Here is a 24,503-nt window from a genome sequence, read left to right as displayed (position 1 = left end):
GACTGTCACAGAGACTATTGGCCAAGCCAAGGGACGTTGGTATGTGGCAGTTTATATGTCAAATGCATTTTTAAACCATCACTTTCCATCCAGATGATCAGGATCAATTTGCCTTTATATGGTTGGAATGGGTTGTAATAGGCCTTTAATGTCCTCACATAAGGCTACACAAACTCGTTGGCTACCTGTGCTATGATCTAGAAAAAGTCCTATTCCCTGAGGGAGCATTGGCCTTCTACTATATTGGCTTTCTGGTGGGCCCAGACAAGGGCACTGCCCAATAGGGGCTGGACACCCTGTTGACCCATATGCAGCAACACAGCTGAACCATTAATACAGACAAAATAGGAGGACATAGCCCACAAGTGATATTCCTGGGTATAATCTGGGAAGGGGCACAATATCTCATTCCAGAGGAGATAATTACAAAGCTTTTGGCCCTCTCTCCCCCCAAAATAAAACTCAATAATTGAAGGGCCTATTTGGCTACTGAAGTTCTCACACACGCCACAGATTTTTTTTTTTAATACAGCAGGTTCTTATTAGTTATCTATTTTATACATATTAGTGTATATATGTCAATCCCAATCTCCCAATTCATCCCAACACCCCCCACCACTGCTTTCCCCCCTTGGTGTCCATACGTTTGTTCTCTACATCTGTGTCTCTATTTCTGCCTTGCAAACCGGTTCATCTGTACCATTTTTCTAAATTCCACATATATGCGTTAATATACGATATTTGTTTTTCTCTTTCTGACTTACTTCACTCTGTATGACAGTCTCTAGATTCATCCACGTCTCAACAAATGACCCAATTTCGTTTCTTTTTATGACTGAGTAATATTCCATTGTATATATGTACCACATCTTTATCCATTCATCTGTTGATGGGCATTTAGGTTGCTTCCATGACCTGGCTATTGTAAATAGTGCTGCAATGAACATTGGGGTGCATGTGTTTTTTGAATTATGGTTTTCTCTGGGTATATGCCTAGTAGTGGGATTGCTGGGTCATATGGTAATTTTATTTTTAGTTTTTTAAGGAACCTCCATACTGTTTTCCATAGTGTCTGTATCAATTTACATTCCCACCAACAGTGCAAGAGGGTTCCCTTTTCTCCACACCCTCTCCAGCATTTGTTGTTTGTATATTTTCTGAAGATGACCATTCTAACTGGTGTGAGGTGATACCACATTGTAGTTTTGATTTGCATTTCTCTAATAATTAGTGATGTTGAGCAGCTTTTCATGTGCTTCTCGGCCATCTGTATGTCTTCTTTAGAGAAATGTCTATTTAGGTCTTCTGCCCATTTTTGGATTGGGTTGTTTGTTTTTTTAATATTGAGCTGCATGAGCTGTTTATACATTTTGGAGATTAATCCTTTGTCCATTGATTCGTTTGCAAATATTTTCTCCCATTCTGAGGGTGGTCTTTTCATCTTGTTTATGGTCTCCTTTGCTGTGCAAAAGCTTTTAAGTTACATTAGGTCCCATTTGTTTATTTTTGTTTTTATTTCCATTACTCTAGTAGGTGGATCAAAAAAGATCTTGCTGTGATTTATGTCAAAGAGTGTTCTTCCTATGTTTTCCTCTAAGAGGTTTATACTGTCCAGTCTTACATTTAGGTTTTTAATTCATTTTGAGTTTATTTTTGTGTGTGGTGTTAGGGAGTGTTCTAATTTCATTCTTTTACATGTAGCTGTCCAGTTTTCCCAGCACCACTTATTGAAGAGACTGTCTTTTCTCCATTGTATATCCTTGCCTCCTTTGTCATAGATTAGTTGACCATAGGTGCATGGGTTTATCTCTGGGCTTTGTATCCTGTTCCATTGATCTATATTTCTGTTTTTGTGCCAGTACCGTATTGTCTTGATTACTGTAGCTTTGTGGTATAGTCTGAAGTCAGGGAGTCTGATTCCTCCAGCTCCGTTTTTTTCCCCTCAATTGGCTATTCAGGGTCTTTTGTGTCTTCATACAAAATTTAAGATTTTTTGTTCTAGTTCGGTAAAAAATGCCATTGGTATTTTGATAGTGATTGCATTGAATTTGTAGATTGCTTTGGGTAGTATAGTCATTTTCACAATATTGACCCTTCCAATCCAAGAACATGGTATATCTCTCCATCTGTTTGGGTCATCTTTGATTTCTTTCATCATGTCTTATATACAGGTCTTTTGTCTCCCTAGGTAAGTTTATTCCTAGGTATTTTATTCTTTTTGTTGTAATGGTAAATGGGAGTGTTTCCTTAATTTCTCTTTCTGATCTTTTGTTGTTAGTGTATAGGAATGCAAGAGATTTCTGTGCATTAATTTTGTATCCTGCAACTTTGCCAAATTCATTGATTAGCTCTAGTAGTTTTCTGGTGGCATCTTTAGGATTCTCTATGTATAGTATCATGTCATCTGCAAACAGTGACAGTTTTACTTCTTCTTTTCCAATTTATATTCCTTTTATTTCTTTTTCTTCTCTGATTGCCATGGCTAGGACTTCCAAACCTATGTTGAATAATAGTGGTGAGAGTGGACATCTTTGTCTCATTCCTGATCTTAGAGGAAATGCTTTCAGTTCTTCACCATTGAGAATGAGGTTTGCTGTAGGTTTGTCGTATATGGCCTTTGTTATGTTGACATCGGTTCCCTCTCTGCCCACTATCTGGAGAGTTTTTATCATAAATGGGTATTGAATTTTGTCAAAAGCTTTTTCTGCATCTATTGAGATGACCATATGGTTTTTATTCTTCAGTTTGTTGATTTGGTGTATCACAATGATTGATTTGCATATACTGAAGAATTTTTGCATCCCTAGGATAAATCCCACTTGATCATGGTGTATGATCCTTTTAACGTGTTGTTGAATTCTGTTTGCTAGTATTTTGTTGAGGATATTTGCATCTGTATTCATCAGTGATATTGGTCTGTAATTTTCTTTTTTTGTAGCATCTTTGTCTGGTTTTGGTATCGGGGGATGGTGGCCTCGTAGAATGAGTTTGGGAGTGTTTCTTACTCTGAACTTTTTTGAAAGAGTTTGAGAAGGATGGGTGTAGCTCTTCTCTAAATAGAGAAAATTGTAGAATTGAAGAATGGTAGAATTCACCTGTGAAGCCATCTGGTCCTGGACTTTTGTTTGTTGGAAGATTTTTAATCACAGTTTCAATTTCATTACTTGTGATTGGTCTGTTCATATTGTCTGTTTCTTCCTGGTTCAGTCTTGGAAGGTTATACCTTTCTAAAAACTTGTCCTTTCTTCCTGGTTGTCCATTTTATTGGCATAGAGTTGCTTGTAGTAGTCTCTTAGGATGCTTTGTATTTCTGCAGTGTCCGTTGTAACTTCTCCTTTTTCATTTCTAATTTTATTGATTTGAGTCCTCTCCCTCTTTTTCTTGATGAATCTGGCTAAAGGTTTATCAACTTTTTTTATCTTTTCAAAGAAGCAGCTTTTAGTTTTATTGATCTTTGGTATTGTTTTCTTTGTTTGTATTTCATTTATTTCTTCTCTGATCTCTATGATTTCTTTCCTTCTACTAACTTTGGGTTTTGTTTGTTCCTCTTTCTCTAGTTCCTTTAGGTGTAAGGTTAGATTGTTTATTTGAGATTTTTCTTGTTTCTTGAGGTAGGATTGTATTGCTATAAACTTCCTTCTTAGCACTACTTTTGCTGCATCCCATTGGTTTTGGATCGTCGTGTTTTTGTTGTCATTTGTCTCTAGGTATTTTTTGATTTCCTCTTTGATTTCTTCAGTGATCTCTTGGTTATTTTGTAACGTATTGCTTAGCCTCCATGTGTTTGTGTTTTTTATGTTTATTTTCCTGTAATTGATTTCTAATCTCATAGCATTGTGGTCAGAAAAGATGCTTGATATGATTTCAATTTTCTTAAATTTACCAAAGCTTGATTTTTGACTCAAGATGTTATCTATCCTGGTGAATGTTCCGTGTGCACTTGAGAAGAAAGTGTAATCTGCTGTTTTTGGATGAAATGTCCTATAAATATCAATTAAATCTATCTGGCCTATTGTGTCATTTAAAGCTTGTGTTTCCTTATTAATTTTCTGTCTGGATGATCTGTCCATTGGTGTAAGTGAGGTGTTAAAGTTCCCCACTATTATTGTGTTCCTGTCGATTTCCTGTTTTATAGCTCCTTTTTAAAATAATTTTTATATCTTCTTCTTGGATTGATCCCTTGATCATTATGTAGTGTCCTTCCTTGTCTCTTGTAACAGTCTTTATTATAAAGTCTATTTTATCTGATATGAGTATTGCTACTCCAGCTTTCTTTCGATTTCCATTTGCATGGAATATCTTTTTCATCCCCTCACTTTCAGTCTGTATGTGTCCCTAGGTCTGAAGTGGGTCTCTTGTAGACAGCATATAGATGGGTCTTGTTTTAGTATCTATTCATCGAGCCTGTGTCTTTTGTTTAGAACATTTAATCCTTTCACACTTAAGGTAGTTATCGATATGTATGTTCCTATTACCATTTTCTTAATTCTTTTGGGTGTGTTTTTTTGGTCCTTTTCTTCTCTTGTGTTTCCCACTTAGAGACGTTCCTTAGCATTTGTTGTAGAGCTGGTTTGGTGGTGCTGAATTCTCTTAGCTTTTGCTTATCTGTGAAGCTTTTGATTTCTCTGTCGAATCTGAATGAGATCCTTGCTAGGTAGTGTAATCTTGGTTGTAGGTTCTTCCCTTTTATCACTTTAAATACATCGTGCCACTCCCTTCTGGCTTGTAGAGTTTCTGCTGAGAAATCAACTGTTAACCTTTTGGGAGTTCCCTTGTATGTTTGTCATTTTTCCCTTGTTGCTTTTAATAATTTTTCTTTGTTTTTAATTTTTGTCAATTTGATTACTGTCTGTCTCAGCGTGTTTCTCCTTGGGTTTCTCCTGCCTTGGACTCTCTGTGATTCCTCGACTTGGGTGGCTATTTTCTTTCCCATGTTAGGGGAAGTTTTCGACTATAATCTCTTCAAATATTTTCTCACGTCCTTTCTCTCTCTCTTCTCCTTGTGGGACCCCTATGAGGTGAATGTTGGTGCGTTTAATGTTTTCCCAGAGGTCTCTTAGGCTGTCTTCATTTCTTCTCATTCTTTTTTGTTTATTCTCTGTCACAGCAGTGAATTGCACCATTCTGTCTTCCAGGTCACTTAACCGTTCTTCTACCTCAGTTATTCTGCTATTGATTCCTTCTAGTGTATTTTTCATTTCAGCTATTGTATTGTTCATCTCTGTTTGTTTTTTAATTCTTCTAGGTGTTTGTTAAACATTTCTTGCATCTCCTCGACCTTTGCCTCCATTCTTTTTCCGAGGTCCTGAATCATCTTCACTATCATTATTCCGAATTCTTTTTCTGGAAGGTTGCCTATCTCCACTTCATTTAATTGTTTTCCTGGGGTTTTATCTTGTTCCTTATTCTGGTACATAGTCCTCAGCCTTTTCATTTTGTCTCTCTTTCTGTGAATGTGGTTTTCGTTCCACAGGCTGCAGGATTGTAGTTCTTTTTGCTTCTGCTGTCTGCCCTCTGGTCCACCCCACAGATTTTGATGGCAGTTTCCTAGGTCACATCAGGCCTCTTGTCCAGTTCAGAGGGTTCTGATGGATCCTGACTGCACTTGAAACTTTTTAGGTGTTTGACCTAGCCATCCCCATATGATTCAGGCTACATATTCCAGACCCTACAAGACCATATTTATTTTCTGTTTAGGTTCCTTAAGCACATTGCATTTGCTCTGGATTTTCCGCCCAAGCTACACATCAATGGCCCAATCATGGGGCATGTGATTGACTCTCCATGCTCCATAAAATCCCCAAGCCACATGGTGGAACATTTTAATGCATAATTAAAGGATGGGCTTAAATGGCTGGTGGGTGGGGACAAGATAACCCCTGCCTGGATCACACATTTCAGGCAAGCAGTCTGGGGTCTCAGTGTTGTGATTTCTATAAAAGGTACTTCTCATTTGCATTGCCTGTTTGACCACCCATTTCCTTCAATTGTGTACCTTTGTTTTGTAATTTGACACCTCACTCTCTATGGGGGACCCTATAAAGGCCTTTCACCCTGTTCATCTCTTTCCTGAAGGGATCACGTTGGCTATTAAGCAGCAAGGGATGGAAGGCAGTGACTTCCTTCTTCGTTTACTCTACAGGTGCAGAGAATGTTGTTTGGTTTTTGCTTTTTCCAATAAGTACTTAAAAAATAATGACCATCAATTTGAGGTGTTGAGTTCAACATTTTCTTTAGTGTACCTTTGCTTTTTGCTCTGCATAGCCCAATGAGATGGATATCTGTATATAAAATAGAAATTTTTACTGAACCACAAGGAAATCCAAGCCAGAAGATTTGGGTTCACTACCCTGGTGGTTGGATTAAGGGTGCTATCCTTGTCTATGGTACTGGACAGATTGCCAACATCACAGTTAATGGGGAGGAGTCCCCCCAGCTGGTAGGACTTGCACTTCTTGGGATCCAAGATATCCCAGATATGGTAGAGGGAGGGGAAGGGGATAGGTATGTCACCTGTCTTTGCTGTCTCTCACAGGGGAGATTGTGTGGCTCCTGCTTCACCAGATTCACTGATATGTCTGTCACAGGCAGTTGCTGCTGTTCTGAATTTGATGAACCCTTGGATATGTTACCTACCACTCAATCTTACAGATAAACATCTGATTGCTGTGCTACTCAGTACAACAAATGGACCTTTCTCTATCTATGGAACATTCTGATACCTCAAGTACCCAACTGTTAATCTAGACCTGATGCATTGCTGTAATTAGACTCTGACACAGCAAGCGTGAAATGCTTCCCTAAATGTCAACTTGCTCCTGTCAAAGATGGAGGCGACTGGGACATCTGTAGGAGGGGGTGCAGGATCCACTGTTAGGGCTATTTTGGCCATGATGATGATGGCTTTCTCCTCCTCTACACTTATCCCCACCATTACTCAGGGGCATTGGCAGGTAGTATTACTGACTCTCTGTTTCTGTGTACCCTCTGGGTGGTTATTCCCACTGTCCAGGTCACCCTATTAGAAAAGGTTTGCACAACCTGTCCTTGGTTTTGCTGATTTTATCTATTGTTTTTCCACTCCCAGTTTCATCTATTTCCACTCTTGTCTTTATTATTTCCTTCCTTCTGCTTGCTTTGAATTAATTTGCTCTGCTTTTTATAGTTTCCTGAGGCAAAAAGTTAAGCTATTGATGTAAGATCTTTTAAATTTATTATAATGAGATCTTTATTTTTAAATATAACATTTTTAAAGCTATACATTTCTCTTTATGTACTGTTTTAGCTGCATCCCATAAGTTTGGTACATTGTGTTTTTGTTTTCATTTATCTTAAATTATCTTCTAATTTTAAATCAGAGTTTTTATTTTTCTTTGTGATTCTTTTTCTTGTAATTTCTTCTTTAACCCATTGATTAATTAGCAGTATGTTGCTTAATTTCTACATATTTGTAAATTTCCCAAATTTCTTCCTATTATTGATTTCTAATTCCATTCTATTGTGACTGGAGAACATACTTTGTATAATTTTAATCCTTTTAAACTTATTAAGACTCTTGTATGTCCTAGAATAAGGAATATCCTAGAGAATGTTTTGTGTGCACTTGAGAAGAACATGTATTCCTTAGTTTTTGGATGGAGTGTTCTGTAGATGTTTGTTAGGTCTAATTGGCTTATAGTGTTATTTAAGGATACTATTTCCTTATTGATCTTCTGTCTAATTCTATCCATTATTGAAGTTGTGCATTGAGGTCTCCAGCTATTATTGTTGAATTATCTATTTTTTCCCTTTAATTCCATTGTGTATTTGAAGGGCTGTATTGTTAGACACATATATGTGTATGTCTTTCTGATGGGTTGATTTTTTTAATGTTATTAGAAAACATCCTTTACCATGAATAACAATTTTTGTCTTAAAGTCCATTTTATGGACTTTGTGAGTATAGCCATTCCTTTTCTGTTTTGGTTACTGTCACATGGTTTACTTTTCCTATCCTTTTACTCTCAATGTGTTTGTGTCTTTAAATTATGTCTCTTATGGCCTACATATAGTTGGATCATGCATTTTTATTCATTTGTCAGTCTCTGCTTTTGATTTGAGTGTTTAAGCCATTTACATTTAATGCAATTACTGATAAGGTTTACACCAGCTATTTTGCCATTTGGTTTTTTTATATGTCTATGTCTTTGTTTCTTTATTCCTCTGTTAATGTCTTCTTTTGTATTATATAGATATTTTCTATTGTATCATTTTAATTTTCTTATCATTTTTTCTGCTATTACTTCTTGCCCCCAGGGATGACAATTAACATCTTAATTTATATCTATCTCGTTTGGAGTAATACTAACTTAATTTCAATAGTATACACAAACTTTGATCTTGTATAGCTCCATTTTCTCCCCCACTTCTTTGTGTTATTATTATCATAAAATCACATCTCTAAACATTACATGTCCATTAATACAGTTTTTTTATTGCTCTATGCAGTTGTCTTTTAAATATAGGAGAAGAAAAGAACTGCAAATGAAAAATACATTTATACTGTATTTTATATTTACTTATGTAGTTAAATTTGCTAGGGTTCTTTTTTTTTATAACATCTTTATTGGAGTGTAATTGCTTTACATTGTTGTGTTAGTTTCTGCTGTATAACAAGGTGAATCAGCTATACATATATATATATATATCCCCATATCCTCTCCCTCTTACTTCTCCCTCCCACCCACCCTATCCCACCCCTCTAGGTGGTCACAAAACACTGAGCTGATCTCCCTGTGCTATGAGGCTGCTTCCCACTAGCTATCTAGTTTACATTTGGTAGTGTATATATGTCAATGCCACTCTCTCACTTCATCCCATTGGCTAGGTTTTTTTACTTTTTTGTGTAGATTCCTGTTTCTAGTGTCCTTTCATCTCAACCAGAAGGACTTCCTTTACTGTTTCTTATAGGACTACAAATTCTCTCAGATTTTGTTAGTGTGGGACTGTCTTAAGCTTTTCTTTGTTCTGAAAGGATCATTTTGCTGGATATTACATTCTTGGTTAGAAGTGTTTTCCTTTCAGCACTTTGAAAATGCCATCTCACTGCCACCTAGCTTCCATCATTTCTGATGAGCAATCAGCTGTAATTCTTATTAAATATTTCTTGTAAGTGATGAGTCACCACTCTTGCTGCTTTGAAAGTTCTCTCTTTGTCTTTGTCTTTGATAGCTTGGTTATGATGTATCTACTATGGTTTTCTTTGAGTTTATCCTACTTGTAGTTTGTTGAGGTATTTAGATATGCAGGTTAATTTTAGATGTGCAGGTTTGTCATCAAATTTGAGAAATTTCAGCCATTATTTCTTCAAATATTCTTTTTGTTCCTTTTTTTTTTTTCCTTTTTTCTTCCTTTGGAACTCTTGTTACGCATAGTTGGTATGTTTGATGGTATTCCAGTAGCTTCTGAGGTCTTTTCATTATTCTTCATTTTTTATAATTTCTGCTCCTTACAGTGGATAAATCAGTTGGCCTGTCTTCATGTTCATTGATTCTTCTGCCAACTCAAATCCATTTTTGTGCTCTTCTAGTGAATTTTTCAGTTCAATATTGTACTTTCCAATTCCAGAATTTCTCTACAGTTCTTTAATATTTTATATATTTTTATTGTTATTATATATTTAGTGAGATATTATTTCTCATACTTTCACTTAACTCTTTAGGCATAATTTCCTTTATTTATCTGTAATAGTTGATTTAAAGTTTTTGTCTGGTAAATCTAAAACCTGGGCTTCCTAAGAGATGGTTTCTATTGACTGTTTTTCCTGTGTATGTGTCATATTTAGCTATTTATTGCATGTCTCATAATTCTTTTTTGCTGAAAACTGAACATTTTAAATAACATAATGACATAACTCTAGAGCTCACATCCCCCCTTTAGGGTTTGTTGTTATTAATATTTATTGTTGTAGCTGTTGCTGCTGCCTGTTTACTTGTTTAGTGACTTTCCTGAACAAATTCTATGAAGTCTCTATTCTTTGTCATGCATGGCCACTGAGGCCTCTACTCGGTTAGCTTTGTAGTCAGTTATGATTGGATAGAGATATCCTTAAATGCCCTGAAACAGTACATCTCCTTTCCTTTGTTGAAAGGCTTTGTGTGCAAGTTGGGGGCATGCCTTCAGTGTTCCAGTAGTTTACAACCTTGTCTTAGCTTTTATTTCCTGCTTGTGCAGAGACTCAAGGTCAACCTGGGGTGAGAGTTTTCAGATATTTCCTGGCCATGCTTACAGCTCTGCTGTTCTCTGTTCTTTTACGTGATGGTCAGTCAAGTGTGGCCATAATGGGGACACAGGAAAGTCTCAGGAAAACAAAATTTATTGTACTCACAAGTTCTATAAACAGGAAGCATGGAACGCCACACAGGATCATGTGAGGAATACAAGGTTTTGGTCAGGAGACAGAATTCAGAAGTGAGGGGAAAGTCTAGGTCAGAGCCTTTACTGGGGTTTTCTATGGAAAGGCAAGACAGGCCAGGGTAAATAGCCTAGGATTGAGTAGTTTAAATAACTCCAGTGAATTTTGGCCTATAGAGATGGTCTCTTGCTGCCAGTACCTGGCCCTGGGATGATTAAGGCCTCCTTGAGCTGCACATGCCAGATAGAGGATATATAGGTCTGGACTGGTTAGTTTGCACATCAAAGGCATGCTCCCTCCCAATCCTTTACTATATCCAAGAATTGGCTAGTCCCAGGAGGAGCAGTCTCTCCCCAGACAGAAAGATTCTTACAATGTCAAAACATCATAATATACAGAAAATTAAAAATATAAAAAATACACCTGCATATTCATGTGGCCTTCTAAATTCCCAGATAATGTCAGACCTTTTCACAGCCTACTATAGATATCTTATTCCCCATTTTTTTCTTTTAATTTTTTTGGTCAGCCCCTCATTTGCCCTATTTTCCCTACCTTAGTCAACCGTGATATTAAACAATTGCTGCTGATTGTTGTCAATAAATGCCCTGGGGAAAGCCTATTTACAGTCAGTAAGCTCTGAGTTATACCAAATAAAGATGAGTCTCGCAAGTGAGGGCTTCTAGGGAGCTAATAGCCAGGTCAAATAGTAACAAATCTCTAGGAATAGGGATTTTTAAAAGAAGATCCAAACCTATTTTTCCCCCTCCAGTGCCTGCTAGGTTTATGGTTTTCACAGCTACTATAATTGTGAGTCTGTTGGTTTTTATGGCTACTGTGAAAATGGGGAGAGGAGAATGGGAATAGTGTGAGTTAAAATGCTAAAAAGCCTACTGTTCCTCCTGATATTCAGTGTTTTTCCTTGAATAAATTCTTCTCGTATTGTTGCAAGCTTTCAGTTAATTTCCAGAGTTCTGAAAATGTTGATTTTAAAAAATGTTGACAATGTTCTTATTACTTTTATAGAAGAGCAGATTTTTTGAGATCCTTACTCTGTCATTTGGGAAGTGCTCTTCACCAGACTTTTTTTTTTTTTTTAATAGTCTGGATGTGTTATTTTTAGAGCTATCACATCTTTCAGATGATTAAATTGATATAAGGAAAACAATATGGCTTTTTTTTTTCAGTTTACATATTGTTTACATACTGTTGAATTAACCATTTCCAGGAATTACTCTGAACTTTATGATAACATACATTGAGTTTGAGATATTAAAATTGATCTGCCCTTGGTCACAAAGTAACAGACATGAGATAATTTTTCACTATTTCTGTGCAACATGCATAGCTTCTCATCAATCTCTGCTACTAAAGATGAAAAATGGCCAGCCCCATAAAGCAGTTCTCCTTTATTCTTCAATGAGAGATGGACCCCCCCCTTCCAATACAACCTTCCCCCATTTCCTCTTCCTAGGTAATATGTATTTACCAGCCCAGCCTTCCAGAGATAATTGCTTTAGTTTTCCAGCTCAAACGAGGGACTTGAAAAGTGAATATATCAAGTAAGGTAGATAAAAAGGTAGGAAGTGCCAAGAAAAGTAAGTGGGGCAAAAAATATTGAGATAATTTAGATTTCTGCGGTATCTCTCAAATTATTCAGATCATTGCTTATTCCACTTATGTTTAAGGCTAAGTCTATGTTAAATCTCTCTCTCTCTTAACCAAGGGTATAACTTGGTCTTTCCAAATAGAAAAGTAGAAATACTTTTGAAAATGAATCAATCAAAATTTGAAATTATTGCGTTAGCTGAGTTTAAATGAAAACTTCTCTAGAAAACCCCATCATGGAATTGCCAATGAAAGCAGCAGGAGGTGCCAAGCTGTTTGAGAGGACCTCAGGCATATTTAGACTTATTTGGCATTGGTATTTGTTTCTAATCAGTCTGGGAAGTGGTGTAGTGGAAAATAAATCTGAGAGGAAGTGTGCCAGAACAACCAAGGGAGACTCTGGGAACAATCAAAGCAGGCTAAGCTGCATAGTTTCTGATATACCTTCAGGACACTCTGTACTCCTTCTCTGAGCTATCACTTAACAAATGAGGGGGACTGTTTTCTTCCACTTCAGATTTTATGTTGGTTTGGAGATAGATTATCTCCACCAGCATTTAAAATGCCTCATGTGCAAAAGCTGCAAGAGAGTGGTTATCACTGGGTTATTGTGTATCTGCATTGTCAAGGGGAAATTTCCCTAACTGTAGTAAAAGTTCCAAGGCTTGGGTTTGCTGAAGGATATATGAACAATGATTTGAAGGGGGAATGAAGACCATTTACCAATATACTAGTCATGTGGCTGTTGATCCTTTAAATTTTTCCCAGAAAAGATGCTTTTAATATTTTAAAAAATCATTTAAAATTGCTTTTAGAAGAACTGTTAAGATATCAGGTAGATTAATTTACCTAATAGTATCATTCAAAATTGCATAGGTTTTTTAGTTTTGTCCCAAAAATATAGATTTAAAAAGCTATAATTGTTTTGATATCTATGTACTGATACTGTCTGCTGTGTAGCAGAATGAAATGAGTCTGGGTCACACTTGGTTGAAAATATCATTCTATTTCTTCTTTACCATGACTCTTTGAACAAGTTATTTAACCTTCTGAATCTTAATTTCTCTTCTTTTAATGTGTCTGTTTTAAGGACTAAATTATATTAAATGAAAGTATTAGTATTAGTTTAGTTCTTGACATACAGTGGGCACTTTATAAAAGTCATTTTGAATCTGAATCTAATCTCTATCACTCTTCCCTCCTCATCTCCATGGACTATCTAAATGGCAAGTGGAAATCTTTTTCTAAATCATCTTTGTAATAGCAGGATTATTAAATGGCCTTATTTACCACCAATTTTGTTTAGGAAGCACACTTCTTCCTCCAGCCCTTTGAAAAAGTAAGAAGAGTAGAAATGCGCATATATCCAACCTATACTAAGTTTTGGGAGTTAAGAAGACAGATATTTATTGGCATCTATCTCATATTGTTGGCACATGCCTAGACCAGACCATGGTAGATTGTTCCATAAATATTCTGCTTATGACTGGCTCAGCTTCAGGCTCCTTGTACATTGCCGATGGGGGAGGAACATTCTTTCTACAAGCCCCAGCTTTCCATGTGGGAGAATTTCTATGACAGTAAAACAGGTGTTTTATTGCACCCTCTAGTGAGATATCCCTGGGTGTTTTATCCCATCCTCTCCCGCAGTGCTCTCAAAGTGACTGGTGACTTTGGAAAGAGGAATTTTGCATATATAGCCTAATTATGTCCTTTTCTATGGATTTTCCTACAGAGAGCACACATTCTGTCATGCACTTCCATTCCAGACTCTACCCCTGTTGAGGAGGTTTACCGCCTTCAGCACTGCCTGTGACTGTTTAATTTGGGAATCCAGTATTAGGAAGCTCATGATTACTGAACACCTAAGCCACATTCCCTAACCATTAATAATGAAATGGGTATTTTTTTTCCTCCTGCCTAAGTCCTGCTTCTATCTCTCAATTATTTCTGAAGTTGGAAGAGGAAAAGATGATTTCATTTATTAGCTTTCTAAAACCCCAGTATACATTTAATCACATATCTGCCCATGTGCTAGCCTCTATATGTATAATGGTGGATTTCAGACTATCACCCTCGATCTATCTCTGTTATTTCCATATATTTCCAAGACGTTGCCTCAAAACGTCCATACTCTAGATGTAGCTGTCACTTGGTACCCAGTCTTTGTATTCTTATGTTCTAGCTCCTATGTATATAGAATTGCTCCCTGAGAAGGCTCATTATTGCCACTTTATGTTATGAGGACACTAGTTTACTCCAGGAAAAATATCTTCAGATGTGTCTCAAGCTGCAGTCCTTGAGTTGCCAACATGTCATAGGATTCCAGGCAGCAGTGGGAAGAATGGCTTCTTCCTCAATTCCATGCCTCAACTTTTGAAAAATTTAAGTCCCAGAGAACCTCTTCTTGGGTCCGATATCTTACAGAATCTTTCATGTCAAAGAGTTTAATCATTTTTGAACCCCACTTCACTAATCGTAGGATCTTAAACATAAAACAAGAGTTCTACTGGGAACAGACATCATAGTACCCCTGCCACCTTCTCCTTTCTTAGTATTAGACTCGAACCACAAGCTCCCTTCTCATCTTCTACTTACAAATCAGAAGCGCCTATGTATATCACTTACTGCATATATGTACCTTGGGTGTGGGTGTTAGAGTGAGGGTTGATGAATGATACAACACATGAACTCCAATTTAGCCTATGTTAAACCATAGATTACGTATTTTACTTGTTACTTCTTTCCAGTGTTCCCACTAAACACTATTGGATGTCTGCTACTATTTTTGAAGACAAGTTGTATATGTCTGTATCTCTATAACCTGATATATATTTTTTAAAATGTATACAAAGAGGCACAATATGTCAGTAGTTTGATTTTCTATATTTACCATTTCTTAGCCAAGTGAATTTTGGTCAAAATTATTCTGTAAAAATAATAATATTCGTTCCATTAATAGGTAAGTAGAGAGCCACAAAACACATTCTTGCTCTCCTGGTTAGGTGCAGGTGTCTGGAGGCATCCCAAGCCTCAGGTTTTGCAATCCAAAAAGGATCAGAGACCTAAAATTGCCCCCCTTTTTTCCCTTTGACAGACTTCCTTTAATTCATGAAATTGGTTTCTTGTGAGTCTGAGAACTTGCTTTAAGGTGGGGTGTGTATGCACCCAGGAGTGAGAATGAGAGACATGAGCAGAGCAATGAAGAGACAGCATGACCTAAATGTCTGGAAAGTAATTTCTAATCCTTGAGTTTCTCATTGGCATGAAAAATAGTTAAAATGACTATTATAGATTAGCCCTTCCCCAACTATTGGCTACATACAAATAAAGTAGTTTTCAAGTAAAATTAAAAACACAAGAGAAAAAAATCTCATCCTAAAGTATACCCACATTTTCCAATAGATTTTAAAATGACAACTAAAAGTATTCTGCAATTATTTGCATATTTTACATTGGAAATATGATGGAAAATGCAGTTGCTGGAAAACAAAATAAGGTGCAGAAATATGTTCTTTACCATGGATAAGTATTTATTTAGCCTTCTCTCTCCCTCTCTCTCCTTCTCTTTCTCTCTCACTCACACTTTTTTTTGGCCTGGAATTTCAGTAGGGACAGTGAAAAGCTTATGGAAATGGAAGTCAGAATATCTCCAGTAATTGAGAGGGAGGAAAGGGCAAACACAAGTTGATAAATAGATTTTGAGGGATTCTCCAGTAAGGTATCACAAACCAAGTTAAAAGTATATCAACACACAATTGGTTTTATTACAGCTGGTGTTTGAACTAGTAAATATTAATTAAGCCCCTGTTATGAGCAAGCTATTTTACTGAGCACTATGGTAGACAGAAAGATGTTAAAACGCAGTCAATGTCTGTAAGGTCATAATCTAGAACAGTCGTTTATAAACCTTTAAATAAAGATAAGCATATAGGTTGTATTCTATTATACTATAGATGTATAAGAGTTATTTCAAAGTAGCACATTAGTAATTGACAAATAAATAGTAAAAATAGCAAATGCTTAAGAGGAGATATAAGGAAAAAAGATACCACTGCCTTCCGTAGTGAGTTAAGATAATTCTAATAATATCCACCATTACTCAGTACTTACCATGTGCCACGCAATGTTCTAAGGACTTCACATGTGTTAACTCGTTTTATTCATATGATAACCCTATGAGGTGGAAGTAATTACTATCATTCCATTTTGCACCTGAAGAAATTGAGGCCAGAGAGGTTGAGTAATTTGCCTAAGGCAGTGGAGGAGACAGAATTTCAACTCCGCTGTCTACCTCCAGAGACCATGTCCTTACTTACTGCTCAGGACTCTGTATGAAGGGTTTTAGTTGCTGATCCTTCAAATTCATGTGACCTGGATACACACAAGCAGTTTACTTCTAAAACAACTACGAATATGAAATGCATAGGACAAATCATACATTATCTAAATTAGTTTTAAATGTACATTTTTGAAAAAAATCAGTGGCCAGCCAAGGTCATTTGGTCATTTATGACTATTGCCCATTCCTTTAGTCTCTATATTTAAGAGCTTCTGCGGGGGGTGGGGGCGGATATACTTGGGTAATCTCTTGGGGTTGGATGGTGAGATCTTAGGAACAGCTCAACAACACAAGACAACCACTGAATTGTTAAACTTGAGCCAGGAAGGAACATTTTACATTTCTTGAGGTGGATGGGAAGGAAAATGAGAAGGAAGAGGAAGTCAGTGAGAAGCACGGGCAGTTAGTGGGAAGATGAGAGGCTGGGAGAATAGATGAGGTGCCAGCTAGAGAAGGGACCAAGATAGGACCCCTAAATCCCATTCTTGTCAGAGAAATTTTGAAAAAGTATATCTGAAAGATGAATTGTAAAATTGGAGCTATGCCACACCCTTCTAGTCTTCTGAAATCTTTAATAAAACCTCCATTGCTCACACTTACCTGTGTATGATTTTTTAAAAGAAGGTAATATTTGTTTTAATTCTTTTGAAACCAGTAAAGTGTATGAGTTCACAATTTGGTTGACACAGTGAGACACCGAGACAGTGCATGTGGAAGCAGATAGAAGATGAAGGCAGAAGGGGATCGTGGGAACCTTTAACACTCCCACAAGTTGTGGGGCTGTGAGTTACAAGCAGCTTTAACTTAGAGCCATCCTTACTACAACTGCATATGTGGTGTTTTGTCCCAGATTTTTTTTTTCTGTAGTGCCAGTCAAAACCCCTGCTTTAGCGTGGTTCTGAGAGAGCTAACACTAAAGTTGTTCTCATTTTTTAGTGAATTCCTTAAAGGTTGAAATGATCACTTTCCTGTCTCAGTTCTCCTTTATCAAAAAATTTCTCACAATTCTAGTCAGAATCGCCAAGCATCTTTTCAGGCTCCATTAGCATCTCTCTTCCTTTTAAATTCTGTATCTTTTTTTTGCATCTCACCCAACAAAAGGGAGTCCTAAGCAGCCTCATCTCTTTCTCTCAGATATGGTTAAGAGGCAAAAGCTTGTGCTGGGGCTCGAGGGCTTAGATTCAGGTTTTGGCTTCAGTTTCTACGTCTACAAAGTAGTGATCCGAGCTCTGCTCTGGTGAGGATTAAAAAAAATAGTGGGTAGCACTTTGTAAACTGTAAGTAGCTATAAAAATTTAGATATTATCTTAAAAGAAAAAGATAAATATTTTAGTCAAAACATTTTCTGGATTGGACAAAATAACCCATCTCTTTTCCCTCATAAACATTTTGGCATTGGAAAATGGATACTGGGGGAAATCTTATCTCCTTGGTGAGTGAATTGACCTGGGCTTCAGTCTTTCACCCTTCTTTGAAGAAGGGTCAGAATCTTTAAATTTTTACTGAGGTGACTGAAAAAGTAAGTTGCAAAGTGGGGTGATGTGGAGTTCTGAGGAAGCATGAGGAAGCACAGCAGAAGACAACTGACGTTTGTTAAGAGTTAACAGCTTACACTAATTTTTGATTCTTTCTTTATTCTTTGCCCAATAAGATGTGATTTTATTTAAATGGATGTGAAAAGATTTATTTGGAAAAACTATGTTGTTCTAGTTGTAAGAATTTATGTGTCAGGAAATATTTATCCTTTTGGAAATTGGGTGTTAACAGCCATTGTTAGTCATAGAAATATTAGTGTGTGTAATATAATTAATCTGATTTATATATCTGCACAATTCTTTGAAATTCACAGAATTTTAAAAATAAATCTTTCTTTTCACATTTAGAAATCTTCTGACATCTTCAACTGCTCTGTGAAATCTACTATGCTGTAAGTAAAGCGATTTTTCATCTTTTGGGGAGAGAATGTCTTGTTCTGCATTTGTCACATATACGCATCATCATGCCTTCCAGTTTTAGACCAAATGGATAAATGTCACATATTTTAAAGTAAATATGCAAGCAACTTTCAATTATTTGTTTTCTTTCTTCATGAAAATTTTCTTATTGGAGGCATAATTTCAGAGGTGCTTCCATAGCACCTTTTAAAGTTTTTAGAATAAATTAACAAAGTAGATGTAACGATCATATGAATAAATATTCGATACTTTGGGGTATGAATAGTGTACTTGTCAGGATGTAGGATGTATAGAAGCACTGTTCCTAACTAGTGAATTTGCAATTGAGGAATAAGAACGTTGAAGGGAGATGGCAAAATCTGGTAGGATACATTTGTGGTTTAAATAAAGTTTTCTTTAAAAAGTTTTTTCACTTTGTAGAGATGTGAAAAGAAGGTTTCTTCTCTCCTAGCATAAAAGGGAAAATATTTAGACACATGGGTCCCAAGAGCCATTTATGCTCAAAATATTTGCTCAAAGCCATGTTCAAAATATCTCTGGCATTACGAGGTCCTGGAAAACTCAGAGCGTATTCTTCTGATTAGACCTGGGATGGTGTCCCGGTGGCCCTGTCATCCTTTCCTCTACCTGGCTGAGGCACACTCTCTGTACAGTATGTGCAGTGCTGTTTGGCTGCTGCTTCATCGCTAACTGAAGTCAGCGGCACATGTGGGCTGGCCTCAGGAGGCCTGGGCCCGTGGAACACTGTCTGAGTGGACTTTTCCACTCGATGTTTGGTTTGGCCTGGTCCACGCGTTGTCTTGCCAGTCCTGCAAACTCCTCTCAGAAGTCAGTCATCCCGGGATGGGAAATATTCCTCATGCTGTTGTGAGAGAACTCTGATCTTTCACTATAAACCTGGTGGGATGTCTGTTGGCCAGACCGAAGTATCCAGAAGCCAGATTTTTTTCCCTGCGAAGAACGTGTCTGCAGTGGATGGTGTTTTTACTAGTAAAAGTATTTAAGGTTGTGCTGTGGGCCAGGTTTACCCACTTAAAAAATGAGAAACTCATAAATGTAGTACTAAAAACCCCTCCACTTAGAAATAATGGAGGCAATGGCTATTCCAGTTCAGCGGCCAAAGTAAAACATAAGGTATGGTACAAGATGTGAACTTAGAAACAGAATTGTGTGTTTAGGTCTATAGCCTTACAGAGTTAGCAACATGTTCTTCTATAAAATGAGCCGGACACATGGGTACACACAGCTGTGCCAAGGGCGTAGTGATCTTGGCACCAGCATAAGGGCCTGTCTCACCCCTCAGCCCTCCTTCGCACCTGTGAGGATGGATTGCTTTTTATATTTCATCCCTGTGCCCAGATCTCTCATTCTTTTGATGCAGTTGTGTGTATGGCAAATGAAGTCCACAAGTTAAACTAACAGATATCTGTTTCCTTTTATCTGACATTGTACTGGGCATGTAACCTATTATGGTTCAAAGGAAGTACACAGATCCTATGTGTACAGATCAATAAATTTTCACAGAGTGAACACACTCATATCACTACCACCCATGTCAAGAAATAGAACAATTGTTGGTACCCCAGGAACCCCTCTTGTGACTCTCACAGTCACTACCCACTCTTCCTCTCCATAAGTTATTTCCATTCATCCTCTTGAGGTTTATATAAATGGAATCATGCAGTATGATGATTTTTTTTTTTTTTTTTTAGAAAGAGGCAAATGAGAGCTCAAATTCCCACGACCTCCACCGGCGTCTTTTTTTTTTTTTTTTAATGATTATTCTATGTTTTTATTTTTATTTATTTTATTTATGGCTGTGTTGGGTCCTCGCCTCTGTCCGAGGGCCTTCTCTAGTTGTGGCAAGCGGGGGCCACTCTTCATCACGGTGCGCGGGCCTCTCACTATCGCGGCCTCTCTTGTAGCGGAGCACAGGCTCCAGACGCGCAGGCTCAGCAATTGTGGCTCACGGGCCCAGCCGCTCCACGGCATGTGGGATCTTCCCAGACCAGGGCTCGAACCCGTGTCCCCTGCATTGGCAGGCAGATCCTCAACCACTGCGCCACCAGGGAAGCCCAGTATGATGATTTTTGGGGGTCTGGTTTTGTTCAAAATTAAGTTTCTGGAATGCACCCATTTTATTGTAAGTAGCAGTATTTTGTCATTTTTCATCATAGATAACCTTCCATTGTATGGATATAGCAAATTTTTTGGTCCACTCAACCCTAAATAGATTTTGGGTTGTTTCCAGTTTTGAGCTATTATAGTGCCACTGTGATCATGTCTGTATAGTTTTTTAATGAACATAGGTGTGCATTTCTGTTAGCTATCAAAGTAAAAGTAGAATTGTTGAGCCATATGATATGTGTTTTTCAGTTGTAGAAGACATTACTGAAAGTTTTCCAAAGTGGTGGTGTCACTTTGTGCTAATCATCAATGCATGAGAATTCCAGTTTCTCTACTATTGTCAATCTTCCTAATTTTAGCTATTCATAGTTGTGAAGTGGTATACTGTTGTATTTCTCTAATGACTAATATGGATGTATGATTTTTCATATGTTTAATGGTCATTTGTATGTGCCCCATCCTCTTTTTAATGATTTTTCAAGTTTTCTATGGGCTTAATCTTTTTCTTATTGATTTATAGGTGTTCTTTTGTTATTTGGAATCATTTCCTTTGTTGATTATATTTTCTTCCACTCTGTGCATTCCTACTATCATAATTGTGTCTTTTGATGTAGAAATGACTGTGTGTGTGTGTGTGTGTGTGTGTGTTTGCATACTGTATAGGAAATCCTTGTCTATTCCAAGGTTATGAATATATTCTTCTATATTATATTCTAGAAGCTTTACTCTTCTCTCTTTTATATTTATATCTACAGTCCATCTAGAATTGATTTTTGAACATGAAGTGAGATAGGTGTTAAGATAATTTTTTTCCATATGGAAACCAATTGATTCAAAACCATATGTTGAGATGACATCCTTTCCTACACTGCTCTTCAGCATTACCTTGTCATAAATCAAATGTCTATATATGCATTTTTGAATTCTTGATTCTATTCCATTCATCTATTAGTCCATCTTTTTTTGCCATTATTTCATTCTTTTAATTACTGTAGTTTTAGAATTTATGATTTCCTAAATTGTAGTTCTCTAAATTTGTTCTACCTCATTTTGCATGAGCTGTTTTTGTCCTTTTGAATTTTCATATGTATGTTAGAACCAGCTTGCCAGTTTTCACAAATAAAACTTGCTGAGATATTTTTTTGGATTTCATTACATTTAGATCAATTTGGAAAGAATGGACATCTGTACAAAATTGACTTTCAATCCATGAACATGAATTATTCCTTCATTTATTTGATCTTCTTTACTTTCTCTTAATAACATTTTTTTCATTTTTCTACAAAGTCATACATATTTTGTTAGATTTATTCCTGGGTATTTGTTGTTTTTTGATGATTGTCATAGATTGGGTCTTTCAGAAGCAGATGAGAAAAAGTTTAGTGTACAGACTATTTATAAGGGATCAATCCCTGTGGAAGGGAGGAAAACGAAGCAAAAGTGGGCAGAGAAAGAAGTCAAACTGCAATGCAAGCCTGGAAAAGCCTTGGTTAACCCCACAAGGTGTGGGGAGCAGATACAGCCCATCACAGATATCTCTGGAGGGGCAGAAATTGTCAGACCTTTATACCCTGGCAGCAATCAGTCATTGGGTGTGGACTACCCCAGAAAGGGGTACTCTTGTGTGAGGTAGCTCTTTGCAGCTGAGGCACCCTTGAAGGAGCCCACAGAACTTCAAGAATCTGGAATAATAAACCCTTCTTTGGAGCAGGATCTGGGTGGTACATCTCTTTGTCCATCTCAGTCTACTCCCTGTGGTGTGTCCATCACAGACTACTTCTTATGTTGCTCAGATCCACTTCTTCAAGTACATTCTGGCAGCAGCTCCACCAGAATCTGATGACCTGTCTCCCTGGAGAAACTTAGAAGAGGAAGGCTCATAGGAAGACCTATAGCCCCCATCACTGCAGATTGTGTGGGGCTGCAACTGATTCTCATTGTCTCCCTCTTCCATTATCCATCTTAGATTTCCCTCAAACTTAGTACTACCCCAGCTCATCTTAATGAATTATCCTGAGGAGGCTGAGTTCCTAGTCTCCATGCTCTTGTCAGGCTGAAGTCTTTATACTTGTCACAACTAGGCAAGAGAATCCCAGAGATGACCAAAAGTACCCACGTCGCCATAACTGTAAAATAGCAATGCTACCTCTTTCTTATGCTCAGGGCCAATTATTCCTGTTAAGGTGGTGATTCTTCTTGTCTGCTAGTCCCTGGTGGTGCTATAGCTTGGAGTTGAAAGGAACTATTGTTTTGTTCTGTGGTGAAAGTGTGCTCTCTTTAGAGATCAGGACCTCTAACCCTACAGAGCTCTGAGCTTTGGGGATGGGAATTCCAAAGTCCTTCAGTGGGTCATGGAGAGTGATGATAAGCAGACCATCACATGCCCTGGTTCCCATGCTCGTGTATTCTTCCTATTAGGTGCACGTTACCACCAACAGTTCTTTAGTTCAGTATATACACTGCTTCACAGAGGAGGGAATTCTATCCTCATGGTGGATTGCCTCCAAACTGGCACATTGACTGTGACTTTCAGCAGCAACAGGAGTTTTTTTGGTGGTGTAATATGTAATCCTAACTTTCTGTTGTCAGGGTCCACTCTTGTACCGCCTTTGATGTCAAAACGGGTCATTTGTTCTGATGCAATATTATGTAGGTCCCATGTGGTGGAGCAAATACTCTATAAGCGTTTACATAGTGGTGCTAGCTGAGGCTTGAAGTGCAGGAAAAACAAACCCATACCTAGAATATGTATGTATTTCTCTGAAATCAAGTCATTGGCCTTTTTAGGAAGTAAGAAGCCCATTTAGTAAACTTGGCCCCATACGGTGGAACTTGGCAGAACTCCTTGAGGAATAATGCCCTACTGGGGCTTAACCTTGGCCTCTGCTGCTCTGAGGTTGGGCATTCAGTGGCAGCAGTAGCTAAATCAGCCCCAGTCAGTGGGAGCTCACACAGTTGGGCCTCCATATCTTTCGTCTCAGCCACTCCATTCATGTGCCTGTTGTGGCTTTGTGGTGACATCACTGACACTGGCTGGTGTCACCAGACTAGGTCATTTTTTGTAGTTGGCTGTTTCGTGCCTCTCCTGCAGTGGATGCTCTTTGATATGCTTTAACATGTGACACAAAGGTCTTCACACTTTGTGCTCGCTCCCATACGTGCATCCACATGTCTCTACCCCACACCTCCTTGTCTCTATCTTCCAATCTTTCTGCGTTTAGGCCCCAGCTGGACAGGCTATTCTCCATCCATGAGTTTATATACATTCTAATCTGGGACTATTTCTTCACACAAAGAGGATGGCTAGTTGCTCTGCCCAGATATCCAACGATTGAGAGGATTTTTCCTTGCACTGTCGTTTAAGGATGCTTCTGAATAAGACTAGTGAAACTATTGTTCATGTTTGCCTTGCATTACATACTGAGCTGATTCAGCTATAAAGCTTGCTTGTGTCTTTTCTTTCTCTTTCAGATGGTAATAAGAAATCCTCTATGTGGTCATAGGTCTGAGCTAAAGGAGGTGCACAGGAACAATATTGGTGAGTGACGCTGGGATCTGGGCTCTTTCTGTAACTTCCTTATGCAATCTGGTTCTGCTAGTGCTGGATCCAGGATATACCATTTCCATCTTGTGATGGACTGTTTCTGAGTCTGCCTGTCCTTATGACTTACCAGGTCTGACAGAGCCCAGCTCATGATATGCATTTCCAGATCCATGGTCACTTAGTATTCCATGGTCAGGCATTTAGTCTCTACCAGAGATCAATAAAATTCTAGGATTCCCCCCGCCCCACAATGGTGTATAATTCTACTGAAGATGGTATGGATTTGCTCCAGAAAATCAGAGGACTACATTCTGGGGCTTGCTATAAGCTCCATGTTTCACGTGGCATCTTTTCCCAACATTGGTATTTCTAATACCATAGCATCTACTGAATCATATGGTTCAAGGGGCAGAACTGCTTGCACCCCAGCCTAGACCTGCTGCAGAGCCTTTGGTGCTCTGGGTCCCTCTCAAAGCTTGAAACATTACATGTCACCTGGTATAGTCAAAGTAGTGTCACCAGGTGTGGAATATG

General features: G+C 37.8%; 1 long non-coding RNA gene across 5 annotated transcripts in view; it reads left to right on the top strand.

The window, feature by feature from the left end:
- Nucleotides 1-24,503, top strand: part of LOC103018088 (uncharacterized) — a 547,177-nt gene that overhangs the window by 170,114 nt on the left and 352,560 nt on the right. For all 5 annotated transcript variants that reach the window (XR_009005908.1, XR_009005909.1, XR_452113.2 and 2 more), the window contains exons 3-4: nt 18,227-18,270; nt 23,897-23,963. This is a non-coding gene — a long non-coding RNA (uncharacterized LOC103018088). The remainder of the gene's footprint in view (nt 1-18,226; nt 18,271-23,896; nt 23,964-24,503) is intronic.

Source organism: Balaenoptera acutorostrata, chromosome 18, assembly GCF_949987535.1.
Source record: "Balaenoptera acutorostrata chromosome 18, mBalAcu1.1, whole genome shotgun sequence".
Taxonomy (NCBI): domain Eukaryota; kingdom Metazoa; phylum Chordata; class Mammalia; order Artiodactyla; family Balaenopteridae; genus Balaenoptera; species Balaenoptera acutorostrata.
The sequence above is the reverse complement of the archived record's forward strand: the minus strand, read 5'-3'. Positions and strand labels throughout refer to the sequence as shown.